Raw genomic sequence first — 19951 nt, 5'->3', positions numbered from 1 at the left:
ACAACTCTATCCTGTAGACTGTTTATTCAATTGTGTAAAAATCATGAATCAGGTACTGTATTTTAGTTAAATATTGCTTTAATTGCAACAAAACCACTTTTGTGGCTGTGAAATGAAACTTGTAAATAGGAGGTGGAGCTAAAGCCATCCTGAGTGAGCAGTTTTAACTGCAGGTTCTAAAGTGTGTCTAGGAATGGAGAGAATATCCTGGAAGCCAACTGTTTACCACAGAGACGAAGTGTTTGAAAACAAAACTGTACTTGTCACAGAGCTTGTAGTTGCGGTTCACAGTTGCAGGCATGTTCCATTCCAAGTCTTTGCATTCAGGGTTGCACAGTCCATTCATTCACTCAGAGGTTCCAGACTGTCTGTCCTGAGTCCTTGAGATGGGAGTCCCTTGTGTCCCTGCTGAGGATTCAGCTGGTGCAGAGCAGGGCATTGCAACAGGGGGTGTATTGCCTGCATTAGGCGCCTCTAACTCAGTGTTCCTGAGCAGTGGGGCTCTGTGTGCACTGACCCAGGTTCTAGGACCACAGCCCTGGACCCTGGAGGCAGTAGTGACCAATGGGGGTGTCTGGAAGGCTACAGTGGTGAGGCTAGCCTTAGGCATTTAGATTTTTTTTTTTTTACAATAGGAAAGATTCAGCCATCACCTGGGTATTTTAGAATCCCAAGAACATCCGAATGAAATTCTCAATTGTCAGATTCTTTTAACAATATGTCTTCAAAATTTTTTCTTTAACATCTGAAAAAGGTTCATGTTTTAATTTCAGATCATTAAGTGTTGTGGGTGAGACAACTTGCCCATTTGCCATGACCTCTTAGGAAGTTGTTGTTCCGTTCAAATACTGTACCTATGCTTACTCTAAATTCGAGTAGACTGTGCTTTAGTGTATTTATAAATGATGGATTCAGTTTGTGAAATTAAACTTTTTATTTGCAATTTCCAAAAAATTAAATTACTTAGAGCTCAATAATGATATCATTTGTGAAGATAATTGGAAAAAAATGAGCATTTACTATGATATATTTAAAACAGAGAGTTGAGAAAACTATGTAAGTTGGAAAATTTACATGACATACTGCTTAGCAAATCAGTTTACTACAGGATTCCTATAACAGAATAATGCATTAAACAATGTGTCTGCCCAAAATTAATTTTAACAAGTGTTACATTTTCAGGTATGGTTTTAACTTCAATGACTCTAAGATGTAATATGTAAGGCATCTATCTCAACAAATAGAGCTTTCTTACACTGAATATTTATATACTTTTTTGAACAAAAGACTATAAATCCTATCAAATTATTATTATATTATTACCATTATTATTATTACATTCCATGGAAAAGAAATACTGGTTTTGGCTGTTTATAACCAGAATTCATCTCTTGCTGCACAGAATTCTAAGGAACAAATACCTAGCTATATGATGTGGCATGTAGCTTTATAATATGGTACAATAAGATCACCAGATACAAATGAAGTCAAATTTGAAGTGATTAGAACAGAAGAACAATTGCACATTGGGAAAAATCAGGAATAATGAAAAATACTATAGAAATTATCATTAAACAAGAAAAGCTATTAGTACATAGTGCCTTGAATCTAGCATATTCAGGATTTATTTTATAGTAATAGAGTTTCATTTAGACTATTAAAATGATTTATACTGGCATAGAACTTTCCTAAGTAATGTGCTAATGTAGGAAATTTGTTTGGAATAATTTTAGCATTTCAATGGGTTTCTGCTTTAGTGAGTTATCTTTTAGACAAGAATATTTATCTCTTTTTGAGCCAAAACACATGTAGTATCATCTGATAACCTAAATTATAACTACAAGATGTATTTGTAAATTCCTATGCTTTCTGAATGCATAACTATTATAAAAATAAGACAGGGTAGAAGCAAAAAACATTTATGAGTTATATAAAAAATGTTATAATTTAGTATTGCCTGGAGACCAAGTTGATTATGTACAGAAAGGTTCTTTTCCATGTCAACCAGATTTCCATTTATGCTATTGTAATCTCATTTTCCTAGTGCTAATTACAGTTTGAGGTTATAATATAGTTACATAAAGGAATTCATCTTAGCCAATGAAGAAATTTCTTAGTGTAGGCATATTGAAGTGTTTAAATCCTGGTCTACTTTCTGAGTCATCATCCAAGGCCATCACACAGGGTTGATTGCTTCCCTAGTTCAGGACTTGAATTTAAAAATCAATATCAATTCCTACTTAATCAGCTATTGATGAGTGACTAACACTGGGCTAATATTATGAGGGAAATCAAAAGAAATATGTTCCTCATACTTAAAGTGGGAGATATATTTTGTAAGTATAAACATCATTATGAAGACATTGTGCAGGGGATATAGGAAGCCTTAATCTTGGAGAAAACATTTGAATTTATTTTTGGAGGACAGACATCGTAACTGGAAAGAAAGATGTGATGTGCATTTTAAGAAGGTGCCCTATCTTGGAAAACATAGGAGCATGGACAATTTCAATAAAGAGGATCATTATCAAAATCAATGACTTAGCCACAATTCATTTCCTTTTGTGCAGTTTTAAATCATTATGAATGTGTTTAAATCAATCTGACATATCCCTTAAAGGGTCTTTGTTTGTGGAACCTTTTGGGGTATAATATGTAGAAACAAAATTTAGAACCACTACTATTAGACGACCAAGAAATTTCTCAAGTGCTGTCTTTTTAAATTTTTTTGGTGCTGGGGATTTAACCCCCAGCGCTTTTTAATATTTTATTAGAGACAAGGTCTCACTAAGTTGCTTAGGGCCTTGTTAAATTGCTGAGGCTGGCTTTGAACTCACCATCCCCTTGCCTTAGCCTCCAGAGCCCCTGGTGAGTGCCACCATACCTGCTGTCAAGTGCTCTTTCATACATTTAATATGGTGACAACCCAAGGAAGTAAGTAGCATTGAAGATGAAAAAAGTGAATCTCAGAGATCTAAGAAGTTATGAATCCAGAATCTGAACACCTATTTGACTTCAAAGATGTGCATGTGCTTCTCTGTGCCACATTACTTCTTGAAGCTTCTAAAAAAATTGACAATTTTTCTAGTAAACTGCTGTCAGTATTTTGTTTTGTTCTTTGTGAATTAGTCCTTGGCCTCTAGGAATAGTTTTTATTTACTTTAATCTACTAGCCTCATGAATAGTACTTCCATTCTGCCATCCACTCTCCCTCTATTCTCAGAGTTACCAGTGTATTGCCACTATCTTAAAAAACCTGAACAGATTTTACACTAAATTTTGATGTGGGAATAGATGCTCTTTGCATTTTTTTTTCCTGAGAACACCAGTAACCCAGGGCAGGTGATTTAAAGATACTGAATTAACTTCTTTTGAATGGAGCTACCTTAAGGATATAATACCTATGAGAGAGTTATTTAGTGTCATTTTGCTGCTGTGTCTTTATTAGCTGAGGTATGAAAAATTGCCTGTGGACAACATTGTAATATTGTAATCATGGGAACCTCCTATAAAATATTCATGTGACTTTCTGTTATGGCTACTGAAGTCCCATCATTTGAGATTCATTCTTTGGGGTAGGAAAGCTGTTTGTCCCTTAATAAAAGGTAAATGCCATGAGAATCTTAAGTTTCCTTGCAACAGTGGAGTAGAAGCTGTTCTGGGGCAGGAGCCAGGAAAGGATGAAAATTCAACCAATGTAAGGTGGGTCAGCTGCACAGGAGATAATCTTACAACTGCTTTGGGTAAACCAGGTAGGAGGCTGGAGTGGCCTTCAGTGCCTACTGACTAAGTAGGCAGAACTTTGTTTTTTTTTTCCATACTTTTTATTAGTGCATTATAGTTTCACATAATAATGAAATTTGTTGTTACATATCTGCACATGCACACAATATAACAGTATAGTTGGGCCAATATCATTCCCCAGTATTTCCCCTTTCCCCCCCTCTGGTCCTTTTCCTCTACTGATCTCCCTTTGATTTTCATTAGAGTCTACCATTTTACCTTTTTCCACTCTTGCTTCCACATGTAAGAGAAAATATATGACCCTTGACCTTCTGAGTTTGACTTATTTCACTTAACATTATGTTCCATCCATTTTCCCGCAAAAGATATCATTTCATTTTTCTTTAAGGCTGTATAAAACTCCATTGTGGATATACATTCTATGTTTTCTTTACGCACTCACCCATTGATGGACACCTAAGCTGGTTTCATAGTTTGGCTGCTGTGAATTGTTCATGTGTGAGATAGGACTTTTTCTACTGACTTTTCATAGGGCCTCACAGATTCTGCCTTATAGTCAGGAAGTCCAGAAGGACGTGGGAGGAAAAGAAAGCAGTCAACAATATGGACAGGAGTACATGAAAGTTCCTTTCCTTTCTCTCCTGGTTCTACCTGCTGTCTGCATAATACCCATCTATTTGCCAAAGGTTGACACAGCCAGGCCTCTTTCTTCCCGTGAGCCTATACAGGTGTCTTACTATAGAGCCAGGCAGAATAAACAATTCATTTTCTCAGGGATCTAGATGACATTTTCTTTCTTTCCTTACAGTTTTCACAGGGTTAGATAAGGCAGTAGGCATTGGACTCTTTTGTGGCAGCTAAAGATATAGAGGCAAGTGGCAATAAACAGCCAAAAGCGGAATTTTGCCTTGCTTATTAATATTTTGATAGAGTTTGCTGTTTTGTTTTTGTTTTTTAGGTTTAAGAATGAGAGATTGGAGGATTCTGGGTACCCTGAAACTAAGGGTGACACTCAAAATTCAGGCCACCCCATTTTCCAATCTTAGACTACCTGAAAATAGAGACTCTGTACCAAGTTTGAACTCTGTCTCTGTGCTCTGTGTGTCATTAAGTTACTTCATATTGGAGTCAGTTTTCTTACCTGCAGAATGAGGATAATATTGGTGATGGTGGAGGAGATGGTAGTGGAAGAGAAGATGGTGGTAGTGTTGATGATGAAGATGAAAGTGGTAGTGGTAATGATGATGGTAGTGATGGTTTGGGATATATTGGTTGTAGTAGAAATGGTAGGTGTGTATTTGTCTTTTACTAGTCTTGGAAAGTAATAAAGATCAAAATGAGAAAGATCATAATTACAACATGATGCTACCCAAAATATGTCTCTTCAAGTCTGTCATTGTTTTGATGGGGGATGGGAAAGAAGCAAGATATAGTGTAGAAAACAGGGAGCTAGGGCTAACTGGGAACATGAGCATGTAGTTATTAATCCAGTGAGTAATTCTTATATATGAAGCCTTTTCTTAGTACCTGGATATTTAGGAGATTTCTACATTTCTATTTCATCTTCACACCAACCTTTTGAGGCATCTGCACTTCTATTTTAGGACAGAGGGAGTGCCACAGTGATTAATACTCAGTAGGGGCTCAACAGGTGGTTTTTGAATAGATAGCATAGAAAAGAAGGAAGCAACAAAGGCTTTTGCATTTGGGGTGGAGAGAGATTAAATGAGTTGTTCTAAATGGTAAAGCTTGAACTGGAAACCAAATATACTGATGTCTCTCTCTACTGATGACCTAGAAACTATGCCAGGTGGTGTGCTTGTTGGTTCTAGGAAAGAAAATCTAGGATTAAATCTAGGATTTTCTTTCATATGCTATCAGCAAGTCAACCTCAGGAGAGGCTGTCTACCTGATACCCATCTTAATATTTCTTTTCTTTTTCCCTTTCCTTTCCTTTCTTTTCCTAACCCTTCCGCTCTCCTTCCTTCCTTCCTTCCTTCTTTCCTTCCTTCTTTCCTTCCTTCGTTCCGTCTATCCTTCCTTCTTATTTTAAAGTATATTTTTACAAGTTCTTACCTGGAAGAAGTTGTCTAAGAAGAAACTTTGATTCTTGGTGCTCTGCATCTCCTTTCCTTTGTGAGTTGTTAATGAGAAATTCTTATAATATGCAGAAACGTTATTTGGAGTTAGCACTGGGGGAAGGGTTTTATTGAATTATTAGTAATCGAATAATGTGCTGTATTGGATTAGTGGAATGTCCACAATTATTATGACTTGTTATGAAATGGAATTCCTCGTGACAATGGTAGGGACATACTGTAACTCTTATTTGACAAGTCTGTGGAGCTGGGTGACTTCTTGTCTTTCAACCTTAATGCTACCTTAGAAGATGCCAGTGACAGTAACAGCTTGCCCAGGAATCCTCAAAAATTGAATAAGTCTTGAACAAAAAAGTAAAGCTTTGGGCTGGGGATGTGGCTCAAGTGGTAGCGCGCTCTCCTGGCATGCGTGCGGCCCGGGTTCGATCCTCAGCACCACATACCAACAAAGATGTTGTGTCCACTGAGAGCTAAAAAAAAAAATAAATATTAAAAAAAATTTTTAAAAAGTAAAGCTTTTTGAAATAAAATCTTGCTATCTGAATAATACTCCATTGTAATGACTACAATATATTTAATAAGCCTCCTAATACTGTTAATACTCCTAATACCTCCTAATACTCCTGAAGTGCTGCTTCTCTCCCTACTATCTGAGCTTGTCTTTATTCCCCACCAACTCTGATTCTTGGAAATGTCTGTGTTTTAATCAATCATTTCAGCAAAAATCTATAAATGTCTTAATGGTGACTTCTTTTATGCCTAATCTATAACCTTGAAGATTAAGTTTATAGATTAATCCTAAATGAGTTGTTGTAAATTAAAGTTTTTTTTTTAGTTTAGTAAATTAAAGTTGTTTTAAAGATTAAAGTTTTTTTCCAAGCTTAAAATTTAGTGGGAAAAATAATTACAACACAAAATGATATAATCATGATGATAGAGAACTATGTGAAATGCTATGTGAGTTCAAAAATAACTCATCCAAAATAATGTTAATTTAATTTCTTTTGTTCTTTTACTTATTATTTTGCTTGTACTTTTTTTTAACCTTTCCAGGACAAGTTTTTAATTTAAAACTATTTAAAACTTTTTTTTCCTCTCTTTTGACACCAGGAATTGAATCCCCTGAGGGGTGCTTAACCACTGAACCACATTTATAGCCCATTTATTGATTTTTTTTTTTTTATTGGAGACAGGGTCTCACAAAGTTGCTTACACTCACCCTAAATTAACGAGGGCCTTTCTAAGTTGCTGAGGCTGGTTTTGAACTTGTGATCTTCCTGCCTCAGCATCCTAAACCATTGGGATTATAGACATGTGCCACTGTGCCTCAGGACAGTGTTTTTTTAGTACATAATTAAATATTTTTGAAATTTGTGAAAAATATGTGGAAATCTCATCTGAGCTGTCTGAAAATAATAATCACTTTTCATAATTAAGACCTACCTGGGGCTGGGGATGTGGCTCAAGCGGTAGCGCGCTCGCCTGGCATGCGTGTGGTCCGGGTTCGATCCTCAGCACTACATACCAACAAAGATGTTGTGTCCGCCGAGAACTAAAAAATAAACATTAAAAATTCTCTCTCTCTGTCTCTCTCCTCTCTCACTCTCTCTTTAAAAAAAAAAAAAAAAAAAAAAAGACCTACCTGGATATTCACAACATGTTCTCTCATTCCCCATACCCTCCTCCACAAAGAAATCTCTAGATAAACATGATCCTGTCTGAATTTTTTATAGATTTTAGATAGAGATATCAATTATGTATATGCATTAAGTAGAATTATATCTCCATGCAAGAAGTTTCATTGTGTTAAAATCTAGGTTATGTAGCTGCTTCTTGAATACATTTAGGTTGATAACGTCAGTCAACTTCTTTCCTCAAGTTCAAATGCACATTCTAATTCAACTCAAATATCTAGCAGTTGACAAATCTGTGTCAGAAAATAAAATAATAGTGCTTTAAATATTTAAAGATGTTAGTCTCTCTGATCTTCTATTTTGTCAATTGCATGGCCTTAAACAGGTTTGTTTACATTGTTTTTTTACTTTTAATTTTAAATGGTTTTTCTAAAAACTAAATTAGATAATATGTGTAAAAAAGTTATATCTATGCCTGATATATGGTAAAAACTAAATTAATTTTGACCATTTTTTAAGATAGTGATATTAGCAGGGCATGGTGGCACATACATGTAATCCCAGTGACTCTGGAGGCTGAGGCGGGAGGACCACAAGTTTGAGGCCAGCCTTGGCAACTTAACAAGACCCTGTCTCAAAATAAAAATAATAAATAGAGTTGAGGATGTAGCTCAGTGATAAAGTTTCTAATACCACCTTCTTCAAGAAAATATACTGATTTTAAAATATCCTAAGTGTTTCTATAAAAATATTTTTAAAAGATAAGAAAATTTTAAGTAGTTTTACCAACAAGAAATTGTCATCTTTTACATTTTAGTATATACAGTTTTCATTTTGACCTTCCTTTTTCTGGGTAGGTCTGTATAAAAAGTCTTGAACACATAAGTAAAGCTTTTTGAAATAAAATCTTGCTATCTGAATAATATTCCATTGTAAAAACTACAGTATAATTATTTAATAAGCATCCTAATACTTCTTTTTGTTTTGATATTGTTTTTCTATTTATTTATATTCTATTTCTATTAATTGATAAATAATTAATGTCAAAAATTTGGGGGAAAGTAGAAAAATCTTGGTCTACATCTTAGTTTAGTTATTTAAGCTAAATATTTAAATTGAAATGGATAGACCAAAATATATAGGCATAACTTCACAAAGCTATTTTAAGAGAATCTATATCAATTTACATCCCTAATTTCTGTATGTAATTTTATGATGAGAATGCATACTTTCTAGGAAACCTTACCATTGCTTATATGTGAAAATGCATCCTTTAAATTTTTTTGATAGTATTTATTGTTTACTGTATGCAAAGAATTATGTCAATCATTATTATAATATAAATCTGTTACTTTTGAAGTGTGTTTTTTGAGTCCAATGAGAACTATTATTATTCAAAACTGTTAATAAAATGCTGTTTTGAAGAGATGTTCAGAACCATAGGTAATAATTATTTTTAAAATTTTCATATGATAGTATCTTGCCTGGTTATTCATTTTCAAAAGTCTTAAAACCAAACAACTTCAGTTTGATCCCTGAAACAAATCCAGCTGCAAAACAACAACAAAATTTCAAAATAACTTATCAAGTTTGCATGTATTACATAATAGTAGAAAGGGCACATTCCTGGGATTGAAAATCTTGTTTGAATCCCATTTACTAGCTTTATGATCAGGGGTAATTTAGTTATGTGTTCTTAAAATCCTATGTACTTTTCTGAAAAATGATGAAAATAGTTCTCAAAGTGCCATGATGAGCATCATAAGATAAGGTAAGTGAAAATGCTTTGGCAATTAGCAAATGGTGTACAATGTGTTATCATTATTGTCATACATCCACAGTGATATGTGAGTGAGTTCAAAGGGTGAGAAGACATGTATTAAAATGCCATGTGGAATTATGATGATGACAATATTTGTATAGTAGGAAGATCTCACATTATTTTCTCATATCTGTATTTGCAAGTAAAAATCTGCAAAATTTTCTTCCTTTCTGTAATACATACATTAACTCTAGGTTGACTATATGGGCCTCTTGATAGTTCCCATGTAGAAAGTTTTTAATATAAAACAAGTCAGATTACTTTCAGTGTGATTACCAGTACTGGATGTTGGCTTCAATGTATCTTGACCAAGAAGAATTCAAATTGAAATGTTTTTCTGGTATTTTCTAAGTCAAGATAATTTAATATTCTGATGGTCTGAGTTTTTCATTATATCATGCATCTCATAGGAATACTATAAAAACATAACAAATCATCTCTAATTTTATTTGCATAAAGCTTTAGTGAGAAGAAGCACCTGTTCTTCCCTTTGCCTCATGATTATTGGGAAGTTAAATTAGAAAGGTTTTATATATTAGGCATTCTCTGATATTTGCTTCCAGAGGTTACCTCCTTTTTTTCTCTCTTTCCTTTGCTCTCCACTTTCCTCCTCCCACTCTAAATTCATGGTTGCTTTAATTCACCACACTATTTTTAAAATTTTATAATTATGTTGTTATTATTTACCAGTGATTTAATCTAGGGTGCTTAACCACTGGACAACATCCCTGGCCCCTTTTATGTTTTATTTTGAGACAGGGTCTTACTAAGTTGCTTAGGGCCTCTCTAAGTTGCTGAGGCTGTCTTTGTACTTGTGATCCTCCTGCCTCAGCCTCTCAAGCCATTGGATTACAGGATTGTGCCTTTTCACCCAGCACACTATTTTTTAAGTAGTTCATGAAACTCCATTTTCAGTGGCATGGTTGTGGGCCATATGGAATAACACCATTAATAAATAGGCAGTTATGAGATTGAAAGCAAAGCAGAAGCAAGATGACCATATACACATGACTATACCCTCACTACTTCTTCCACCTTTTAGATTGATAATAGTGTATCCTTTAGTACTGGAATGCATAATTTCCACTGTATTTTGAGCAAGAAGACTTCTATAGTAATTATTTCCCCAAACTTGAGCATCCTATTTCTCTTATTCCTTTTACTATCTAGCCTTGTGATATGCCAGCATCTGCAACTGTTTTCTCTTCAGCAGACTGAAGAGTAGGTGGGATCTATGTGGTAAGAGTTTGGGTGACTATATACACTCTCTTGATAAATGGAAGCACAGGTGTGATGTTTTGTGTGTATGTTTCTAAAGATTTGTAAATTCAGAAGCCTTTGGGGTTCAAATTTATTTCTGACCAGCAGCTTTATTTCAACAATTTTCAAGCATGAATTTTTTTTCTGGACAAAGGGCCTAAAAATCCATTATTTTTTTTTTACTATAAAGCAGGGCAGAAACTCTCCCAGTGTGTGTTTCTGAAACCCAAATCTGCATGTATTTTTCTTGTTTGAAAAAAATTCAAAATATATCCCTTTAGCAAAATATATTGGGGTGGTATTTGAGACAACAAGTAGACTTTCAACTAAATACAAGAAATGTAACAGAAAAATGAGAAATTATATCCCATCTGATTCAAATGTATGATATGTCAAGGTCATTGTACTGTCCTATGTAACTAATTAAAACAAATTAAAAATTTTTTTAAAAAAGTTCCAACACCAAAAAAAAAAAAAAAGAAAGAAAGAAATGTACCAATACGACCATTGCAGGAAAATCTTTTCCCTCTGAGGAAAGTAACTTATATTCTTTTTTTTTTTTTTTTTTTGTATTGGGGGTTGAACCCAGGGGTGCTTAATCACTGAGCCCATCCGAGCCCTTTTTATTTTTTTATTTTGAGACACGGTCTCACTGAGTTGCTTAGGGCCTCATTAATTTGCTGAGGCTGGCCTTGAATTTGTTATTCTTCAGCCTCAGCCTCCCTAGTTGCTGGGATTATAGGTGTGCGTCACTGCACCCAGCAAGTACTTGTATTCTTGACTCAGGGTCTCAAAGATATAAATGACTATGAAAAAGCATAATTTTACAGGCCTTTCTTAAATTGATGTATTCATGATAATATCAAAATGATGCTTAAATGTAATCATTAACTCTGATTTCAAGCATATAATGTTTTCTTTCATTCTTGGGTAGTTGTAGATTAGTCATCAAGAAAATGTTTTCCTTTATGATTCTAAGACTATGAATTATTCCTTATATTAATATCTTTTAATTTAATACTGCTGTTAAAATTTGCTCCAATGTCAAATCTTTCAGCATAGCAGAATGAGTTGGTCATGTCCAAGAAATAATTTGTATGCTAAAACTTGATCAAGCTCATGAATTTTAAATATATATATATTAGAGCCACTTCAAAATATAGGCCTTGGGTAGGAGCTCACACTTTTATGAGTGTGGAGGCATGCTTCAATGTGCAGTGGCTTGTTAAGTAAAAGCTGTCACTGTAGTTTTAGTTCCTTCAGCTGGGCCATGTAACTTCTTACTCCACTTCTTCCCAAAGCCATCCTGTTTTACCCAGATTCAGGCGATTAGACTGCTTCATGTGTTCCTTGTGTAAAAAGGGTGTCTTAAGTTCCAACATTCCTGGGGCTTCAGAAGAGAAATGTAAAAAAAATAAAGCAGAGAGTCTCTCCACTTAGTGCTTCTAAATTGGGCTTTGGGTGTGAATCTATGAAGTATGCAAAGAAGATATCCACACTCTAAAAGAGCATATTGATGAGCTGAGACTGATAGGCTAAAATGGGCACCTGCATGTTTTTATATAAAGAGAACTACACAGAATAAAGACTTTTGAGGAGATTGGATCTGATGTTGTTCAACTTCAAACTAACTTTTGGTAAAAATGTATTGAACCAGGTTTGATTCCTCAAACTTCATTAGGAACTGGGGCAGAAGAAGGAAATAAAGAAGGAGCCATAGAGGGCTGAAGAAAATATGGCTTGTTCCATGACCAAATATACAGTCTAGTGTAATATAAAACTATTCACTTGTTATGAGATAACATATTTTGGACTTTATTATCTTTGGAATATATTCCTTGGATCTTGACATAATAGTGTGTGAATGCCCACATTTGTAAGTGAATAAATGCAAACTGGTTAGTCACTACAATCACCTGTGAACACTCCTAACTCAGATGTCTAAGTCTGAACACTAGCCTGGATCCTTGTGAACAGAGTTAGCCTGAAACAAACTTAGACTCCTCTTGACCTCTGCCTTTGCCTAAAGGGGCTCTCCAAGAGAAGGCTAGGAAGGTCAGGTATTCCAAAGATATTCATTGAATGCATGGCTAAGTGCCAAGAACTTGGGAACATATTATAAATAAGATACAAAAAGTCTTTGTTGAAAGAAATTGACTATACAGGAAGAGTGATCCAAATGCAATGTGCTGGGAGCTACAGAGGCTCCAAGTATAGAGGGGTCATATTTCCCCAGGACAGGGAACTTTTGAAGGTCGGAGGTGAAGGATTAAAAATTCATAAAATAAAAATGGAGAAATGGACACAGGTACAAAAGAGAAAACTACCAATAAAGAAGAAAAATCTGAAATTTGAAGAAGTATCTCACATTTAATTAAAGGTCTAATGTCACAGATAAGGAAACTGTCCACAGGAAAGTAGCAAGTGACTTACTAAGATCACACAGTTAAGAAGAGGCAGAACTGGGCCTAGAACTCACTTACCCTAATCCTCAGTCTACTCTTTGCTGTCCTCACAAAATAACAAGTCAATGGGAAAGAAATTGAGAGAACAAAACACAGGGAGAATTGTCTTATTCCTGTTTTATGCACATGCAGTCAGCATGTGACATGGATGTGGGGATTATGGACACTATTTAAATCCCAGGTGGTAAGTTGGAAGGCTATATCATTCAGAGAAGGGTCACACAAAATGCTTTGGCTTGAAACTAACATGATGTGCTGATGATGGTTAAATTTTAGGCTTTGGTGCAAATATAGAAACATTCCAGCTGTCCTCATGGTCAAGTCCTCAGCACCACACACATGGCTCAGGATAGCAGAGGGCTATGGCTTTCCTGTAGCTTCACCATGCTGATTTTATCAGTCAGTCTGGAGAGACATTCCACTCTGCTAGCCCCCAGCTTACTAGCATCTGCACTCAGCCCTCACCACAGACCCTGTGTTGTCATCCTTTCTAGCTCTCAGCTGCCATTATTGAAAAGCTATAAGACATTTATAGCTCTATTTCTGTATCCACTTATCTGTTAAGTTTGCACGGGGGACATTCTAGCACCTTAGAAAAATAACTGTGCATTCATGAAGAATTAGAAAGTCTAGGGAAGCCCACAGCTCCAAGAAGAGTGATATTTTCTGTTACTTTTCCATTGCCTATCAAAGGGAAAATGCTCTAGAGAAAGATTCTATTTAGCATAATCTTTGTCTTACATGTATGAATTTTTAAGGAATGTGGAATTTAAAAACTAGAACTTCTGTGTGTGTGCATGTATATATTTGTGTTTGTGCATACTTTGTAAAGGGACTGACAATAGATGAATTCAGTATGAACTGCTTTTTTTCATGAGTGGGAAACATCTAGAAACTTGGTGTTACAGAAAGAGAATGGATGTATGAATAGCATACAGTAATGCTATGTATGCACATTATATAAAATGATCTTGTCAAGTTTATTAAGTCTATAAAGATCTGGCAAACAGATTTTTAAAACTCATGCTAGGGGCTGGAGTTGTGGCTCAGTGGTAGAGCACTCGCCTAGCATGAGTGAGGCCCTGGGTTTGATCCTCAGCACCACATATAAATAAATAAGTTAAATAAAGATTAAAATTTTTAAATAAATAAATAAAACTCATGCTAATTATTTTCAAGGAATAAGGCAAATTTATGGAAATTTAAACTGGATTTCAAGTTGATAGTACAATCAGAATGACATAGCTGGAGTGTTTCATGGATTAACCACAGAAGGAAAAAAGGAAGGAAGGAAAGAAGGAAGAGAGGGAGGGAGAGAGGAAGGGAGGAAAGAAGGAAGAAAGGAGAAAAGGAGGGAAGGAAGACAATGAAGAAATAAAAGAGTCATTAACTCAAGTATAAAGACTGAATTTCATCAAAGTCATTTGAAGAATAACCTCATTCTTCTTGTTCTAACTTTTCTAAAAAAGAAACATGTCCAGATCAACCATAGACTTGACAGAGTAAGCACTGCACTACAAATGTGAAAAGATGAACTTCCTTCTTCTTGAGCCAGGCACAGTGGTGCACGCCTGTAATACCAGTGGCTCTGGAGGCTGAGAAAGAAGGATCAGGAGTTCAAAGCCAGCCTCAGAAACTTAGTGAGACCCTAAGCAACTTGTGATACCCTGTCTCTAAATAAAATATTTTTAAAAGGGCTGGGGATGTGGTTCAGTAGTTAAGTGCCCCTGGGGTTCAATTCCCAGTACCAGAAAAAAAAAAAAAGCTTCTTGTAATTGGGAGGCAGATTAGTACATGGATCTCCCAAGAATTCTAATTTGTCGAAGGTGCTGGAAAGAGGGCGATTATTACATCATGAGTCATCCATGTATTTTGAAGACAATCTCTTAAAATTACCATTTAAAGATGTGGTAATATTCATGCACATTCCTGAAGAAATCTATATTTAAGGCATTCCTTGGCTTTGATCCATAATGTATCCCATATTTATTTTAATTTTTCATGTGAAATTGCTGTTAGCAAGAGTAGACATAATAGCCCATCTTAACTATAAGCCACTAATCCTGCTTGGGTATCTTTCTCATTCTATAACCATGAGATTAATTTGTGCTGTGAAATTTGGTATCCTATCCAATTATTGGGTATTTCTGTTGGAAATTGGGAAGCATGCTTTTATAGCATTTTTCTCCTGTCTTCCTTATGAGAACTACTTAATTTACATCATTGACTCCAATTCTCTGTTGAGATAAGATGCTTCCTATGGGGCTGGGGAGGGCGAATAGCATGGACCTGCTTAGTGGTTTAGTAAATTATAGAATTTCCATAGGATTATAAATACCCTCTTGGATATAAGTACTTGACAACAGAGATAATTGTTATTACCCTTAAGCTTTCATCAGCTTTGAAAAATGAGCCTTTGTCAATTGCGTGGATATAGCTTCTCTGTAAAAAAAAAAAAAATCACTGTGACACCCTACTTTTCAGCATTCATTAGAACTGCAATAGGGCCTTTTTTGAACAGTCAGTTTAGCTGTCAACAACTAGCTTTCTGGTTAATTATGCATTTCGGGTTGAAAACAATGTACTTGTGCCAGCTTGAAATTGCTGAGATCTTTAGTTCTACTTTTAGATCATGAAAATGCAAGAAACATCACCCTAAAGCAGACCAATGGCCCCTACAGTACATATTCTCCATTTTAATGAGCACAGAACACAGAAGACCAGGAGGGAAATGCCGATACATTAATTTCATTAAATATTTCTTGAATTTCTTTCCTTGTTGTGCACAAGCTCTTGGAATACTGAAGTTTACATATTTGATAGCTATTGCATAAAATCATGTCTTAACATGTTCTTTTCAGATCACCATATAGACTGCCAAAAAAGAAAAGGAAAAGAAAAGATGCAACAATTCTTGAAGCCATAGTAAAACCAATGAATTACAGAGAAAGTATGGACGGGGTATTAGTGTTTGTAAGTGAGAATGAATTAAAGTTGTGCAAGGTTTGACTCTAAAAGACACACGACCAGTCAAAAAAAAAAAAAAGATTTGTTGTCAGAATGTGTTCAGAGAAGGCTTTCATCCACTAATGAATGACAAGTGAGAAACCTGTAGAGAAGCAGGTTAAAATTCATGAATTTACTTTATCTTCATAGTCTAAGGTTAATATTCCCTATTAAATGTCAGTGAATCTGCAAATCTAGGATCATATTAAACTTATGAAAAGTTATATTTTAAAATATATTTTAGAGTCCCCAGCCCGTGATGTTGCATTGAACCGAGCTCAGAGGAGGCGAGGGGCACCCGCGCTGCTGTCCCCACCTCATGCACCCTGCGCCTCCCTTCCAGGGCAGCCTCTAGGAAACAGCCCTCCTGCCTCTCCCAGCGCTGTCCCAGGCTAGCTGGGAAGAGAGCCCACAAGTTTGGGCGCGCACAAGCGGTGGGCCCCTGGCACCCTGTGTCCCGGGAGGGGCAGCCGCTCCAGGCTTGGCATCCTGGGCGCACTTGGCCATGGATTCTCAGGTGCAGCGGCGGTGCGCATTGGCCCCTGCCTCCTCCTGCTTCTGTCTCTGGACTACTGCTGCCTCTGCAGCACCTTCAACCTAGATGTGAACAGTTCTGCAGAGTACTCTTGGCCCAGAAGGAAGTTACTTGGCTTAAGCGGTGGATTTCTTCATGCCCAGCACCTTCTTTCAGGATGTTTTTTCTGGAGGAAGCTCCCTAAGCAAACACTACCCAGCTCGGGGTTGTAGAAGGAAGGCAAGTCCTCAAATGTGACTGCTCTTCTAGCCACCAGTGCCAACCAACTGAATTTGATGCAACAGGCAATAGAGATTATGCCAAGGATGATCCATAAGAGATTAAATCCCGCCAGTGGTTTGGAGCATCTGTGAGGTCAAAACAGGATAAATTTTTGGCCTGTGCTCCCTTGTACCACTGGTGGACTGAGCTGAAACAGGAGAGAGAGCCTGTTGGAATTTTTCTTTCTTCAAGATGGACCCAAGACTGTTGACTATGCTCCATGCAAGTCAAAAAATATTGATGCTGATGGACAGGGATTTTTTTCAAGGAGGATTCAGCATTGATTTTACTAAAGCTGACAGAGTACTTCTTGGTGGCCCTGGTAGTTTTTATTAACAATGTCAGCTCATTTTGGATCAAGTGGCAGAAATCTTATCTAAATATGACCCCAATGTTCATAGCATCAAGTATAATAATCAGTTAGCCACTCAGACTCCACAAGCAATTTTTGATGACAGTTAGTTGGGTTACTCAGTTAGTTGGCTGTCGGAGATTTCAATTGTAATGGCATAAATGTCTTTGTTTCCGGAGTTCCAAAAGCAGCAAGGACTCTGGGAGTGGTTTATTTTTATGATGGGAAAAACATGTCTTCCTTGCACAATTTTACTGGTGAGCAGATGGCTGCATATTTCGGATTTTCTGTAGCTGCCACTGGCGTTAATGGGGATGATTATGCAGATGTTTTTTGAGGCTCTGATGGCAAACTCCAAATGGTGGGGTCTGTGTCTCTTCATAAAGCTTCAGGAGAATTCCATACTACAAAGCTGAATGGGTTTGAGGTCTTGGCACAGTTTGGTAGTGCCATAGCTCCTTTGGGAGATCTGGACCAGGATGGCGTCAATGATATTGCAATCACTGCTCCAAATGGGGGTGAAGATAAAAAAGGAATTGTTTATATCTTCAATAGAAAATCAACAGGCTTGAACACAGTGCCATCTCATCCTTGAAGGGCAGTGGGCTGCACAGAGGATGCCACCAAGCTTTGGCTATTCCATAAAGGAAGCCACAGACAGAAACAAGAATGCATATCCAGACTTCATTGTAAGAGCTTTTTGTGTAGAGCTGTCTTATACAGGACCAGACCTGTTATCACCATAAATGCTGGCATTCAAGTATACCCTAGCATTTAAAATCAAGACAATAAAACCTGCTCATTGCCTGGGACAACTCTCAAAGTTTCCTTTTTTAATGTCAGGTTCTGCTTAAAGGCAGATGGCAAAGGAGCATTTCCAAGGAAACTTAACTTCCAGATGGAGCTTCTTTTGTATATACTCAAGCAAAAAGGATCAATTCAGCAAGCACTGTTTCTCCATAGCAGGTTCCCAGGTCACTCCAAGAACATGACAATTTCTAGAGGGTGCAGATGCAGTGTGAAAGAGCTGATAGCATATCTGCAGATGAATCTGAATTTAGAGACAAACTTACTCCAATTACTATTTTTATGGCGCATCACTTGGATTATAGAACAGCTGCTGATGCCACAGGCTTGTGACCCATCCTTAACCAGTTCACCCCTGCCAACATCAGTGGACAGGCTCATTTTCTACTTGACTGTGGTGAAGCCAATGTCTGTAAACCCAAACTGGAAGTTTCTGTACATAGTGATCAAAAGAAGATCTATATTGGAGATGACAACCCTCTCACATTGATTGTTAAACTCAGAATCAAGGAGAAGGTGGCTATGAAGCTGAGCTCAGCATTTCCATGCCACCACAGGCTGATTTCTTCAGGGTTGTCTGGAACAGTGAAGCATTAGCAAGACTTTCTTGTGAATTTAAGACAGAAAGCCAAACCCGCCAAGTGCTGTGTGACCTAGGAAACCCAATGAAGGCTGGAACTCAACTCTTAGCTGGTCTTTGATTAAGTGCACACCAGCAATCACAGAGATTGTGAAATTTTATTTACAAATTCAAAGTTCTAATCTTTTTGATAAAGTAAGCCCAGTTGTATCTTACAGAGTTGACCTTGCTGTTATAGCTGCTGTTGAGATAAGAGGAGTCTCAAGTCCTGATCATGTCTTTCTTCCTATTGCAAATTGGGAGCACATGGAGAAACCCAAGACTGAAGACAGGATGTTAGACCAGTTGTTCAGCACATTTAGGAGGTGAGAAACAATGGTTCAAGTTCATTCAGCAAAGCCATGCTAAATCTTCAGTGGCCTTATAAACATAACAACAACACTTTGTTGTACATCCTTCATTATGACATTAATGGGTCAATGAATTGTACTTCAGATATGGAGATCAACCCTTTAAGAATCAAGATCTCATATTTACAAACAACTAAGAAGAATGATACAATTGCTGGGCAAGGTGACCAGAACCATCTCATCACAAAGCAAGATCTTGCCTTCAGTGAAAGAGATGTTCACACTTTGGATTGTGGAATTGCTCAGTGCCTGAGGATTGTCTTAAGTTAGGCAGCTATACAGAGGCCCGAGTTCAATCCTGTCTTTACTATGGACTGAGACTTTTATAAATAAGAAATACCAGAATCATTCATATTCTCTGAAGTCATCTGCTTCATTTAATGTCATAGAATTTCCTTACAAAATCCTTCCAATTGAGGATATCTTCAATTCCACATTAGTTATCACTAATGTCACCTGGAGCATTTAGCCCCATGCCTATGACTGTGTGGGTGATCATTTTAGCAGTTCTGGCAGGATTGTGTTGCTGGCTGTTTTGGGTTTTGTAATGTACAGGATGGGCTTTTTAAAACATGTTCAACCACCTCAAGAAGAACAAGAAAGATAACAGCTTCAACTGCATGAAAATGGTGAGTAAAACTCAGAAAATTATCTGTGATTTTAAGTTATACTACATCCTGGATTGTTAGGATTACAAACTTGATTACAGATTTAAATTCCCTTCATGAGGAATAAAATTCTAAGACTTCTGCTGAATGTACCCAGTGACTTCTGTCTAACCACAAAATTGAGAGCAATATTTGTCGGTCTTCTCTTTATAAATAAATTCAGACAGGTTAATACACATACATTGCCCTGTTTTGTATATTTAAATAATGAAATTTCACATGATGGTTTTTATTCATTGTACATAAGACAGGTAGGGCCTCAGTTCCTACTTTATATAAAATAGTATCTATTACAATTACCATTTCTG

At 36.5% G+C, this 19951-nt stretch overlaps 1 pseudogene; it reads left to right on the top strand.

Annotated features, from left to right (window-relative positions):
• The first annotated feature begins 386 nt into the window (after positions 1–386).
• Positions 387–19633, top strand: LOC144250061 (integrin alpha-V-like; annotated as a pseudogene).
• Positions 19634–19951: the final 318 nt, after the last annotated feature.

This window comes from Urocitellus parryii, chromosome 14, assembly GCF_045843805.1.
Source record: "Urocitellus parryii isolate mUroPar1 chromosome 14, mUroPar1.hap1, whole genome shotgun sequence".
Lineage (NCBI taxonomy): Eukaryota > Metazoa > Chordata > Mammalia > Rodentia > Sciuridae > Urocitellus > Urocitellus parryii.
This window is presented reverse-complemented; position numbering and strand designations above follow the sequence as displayed.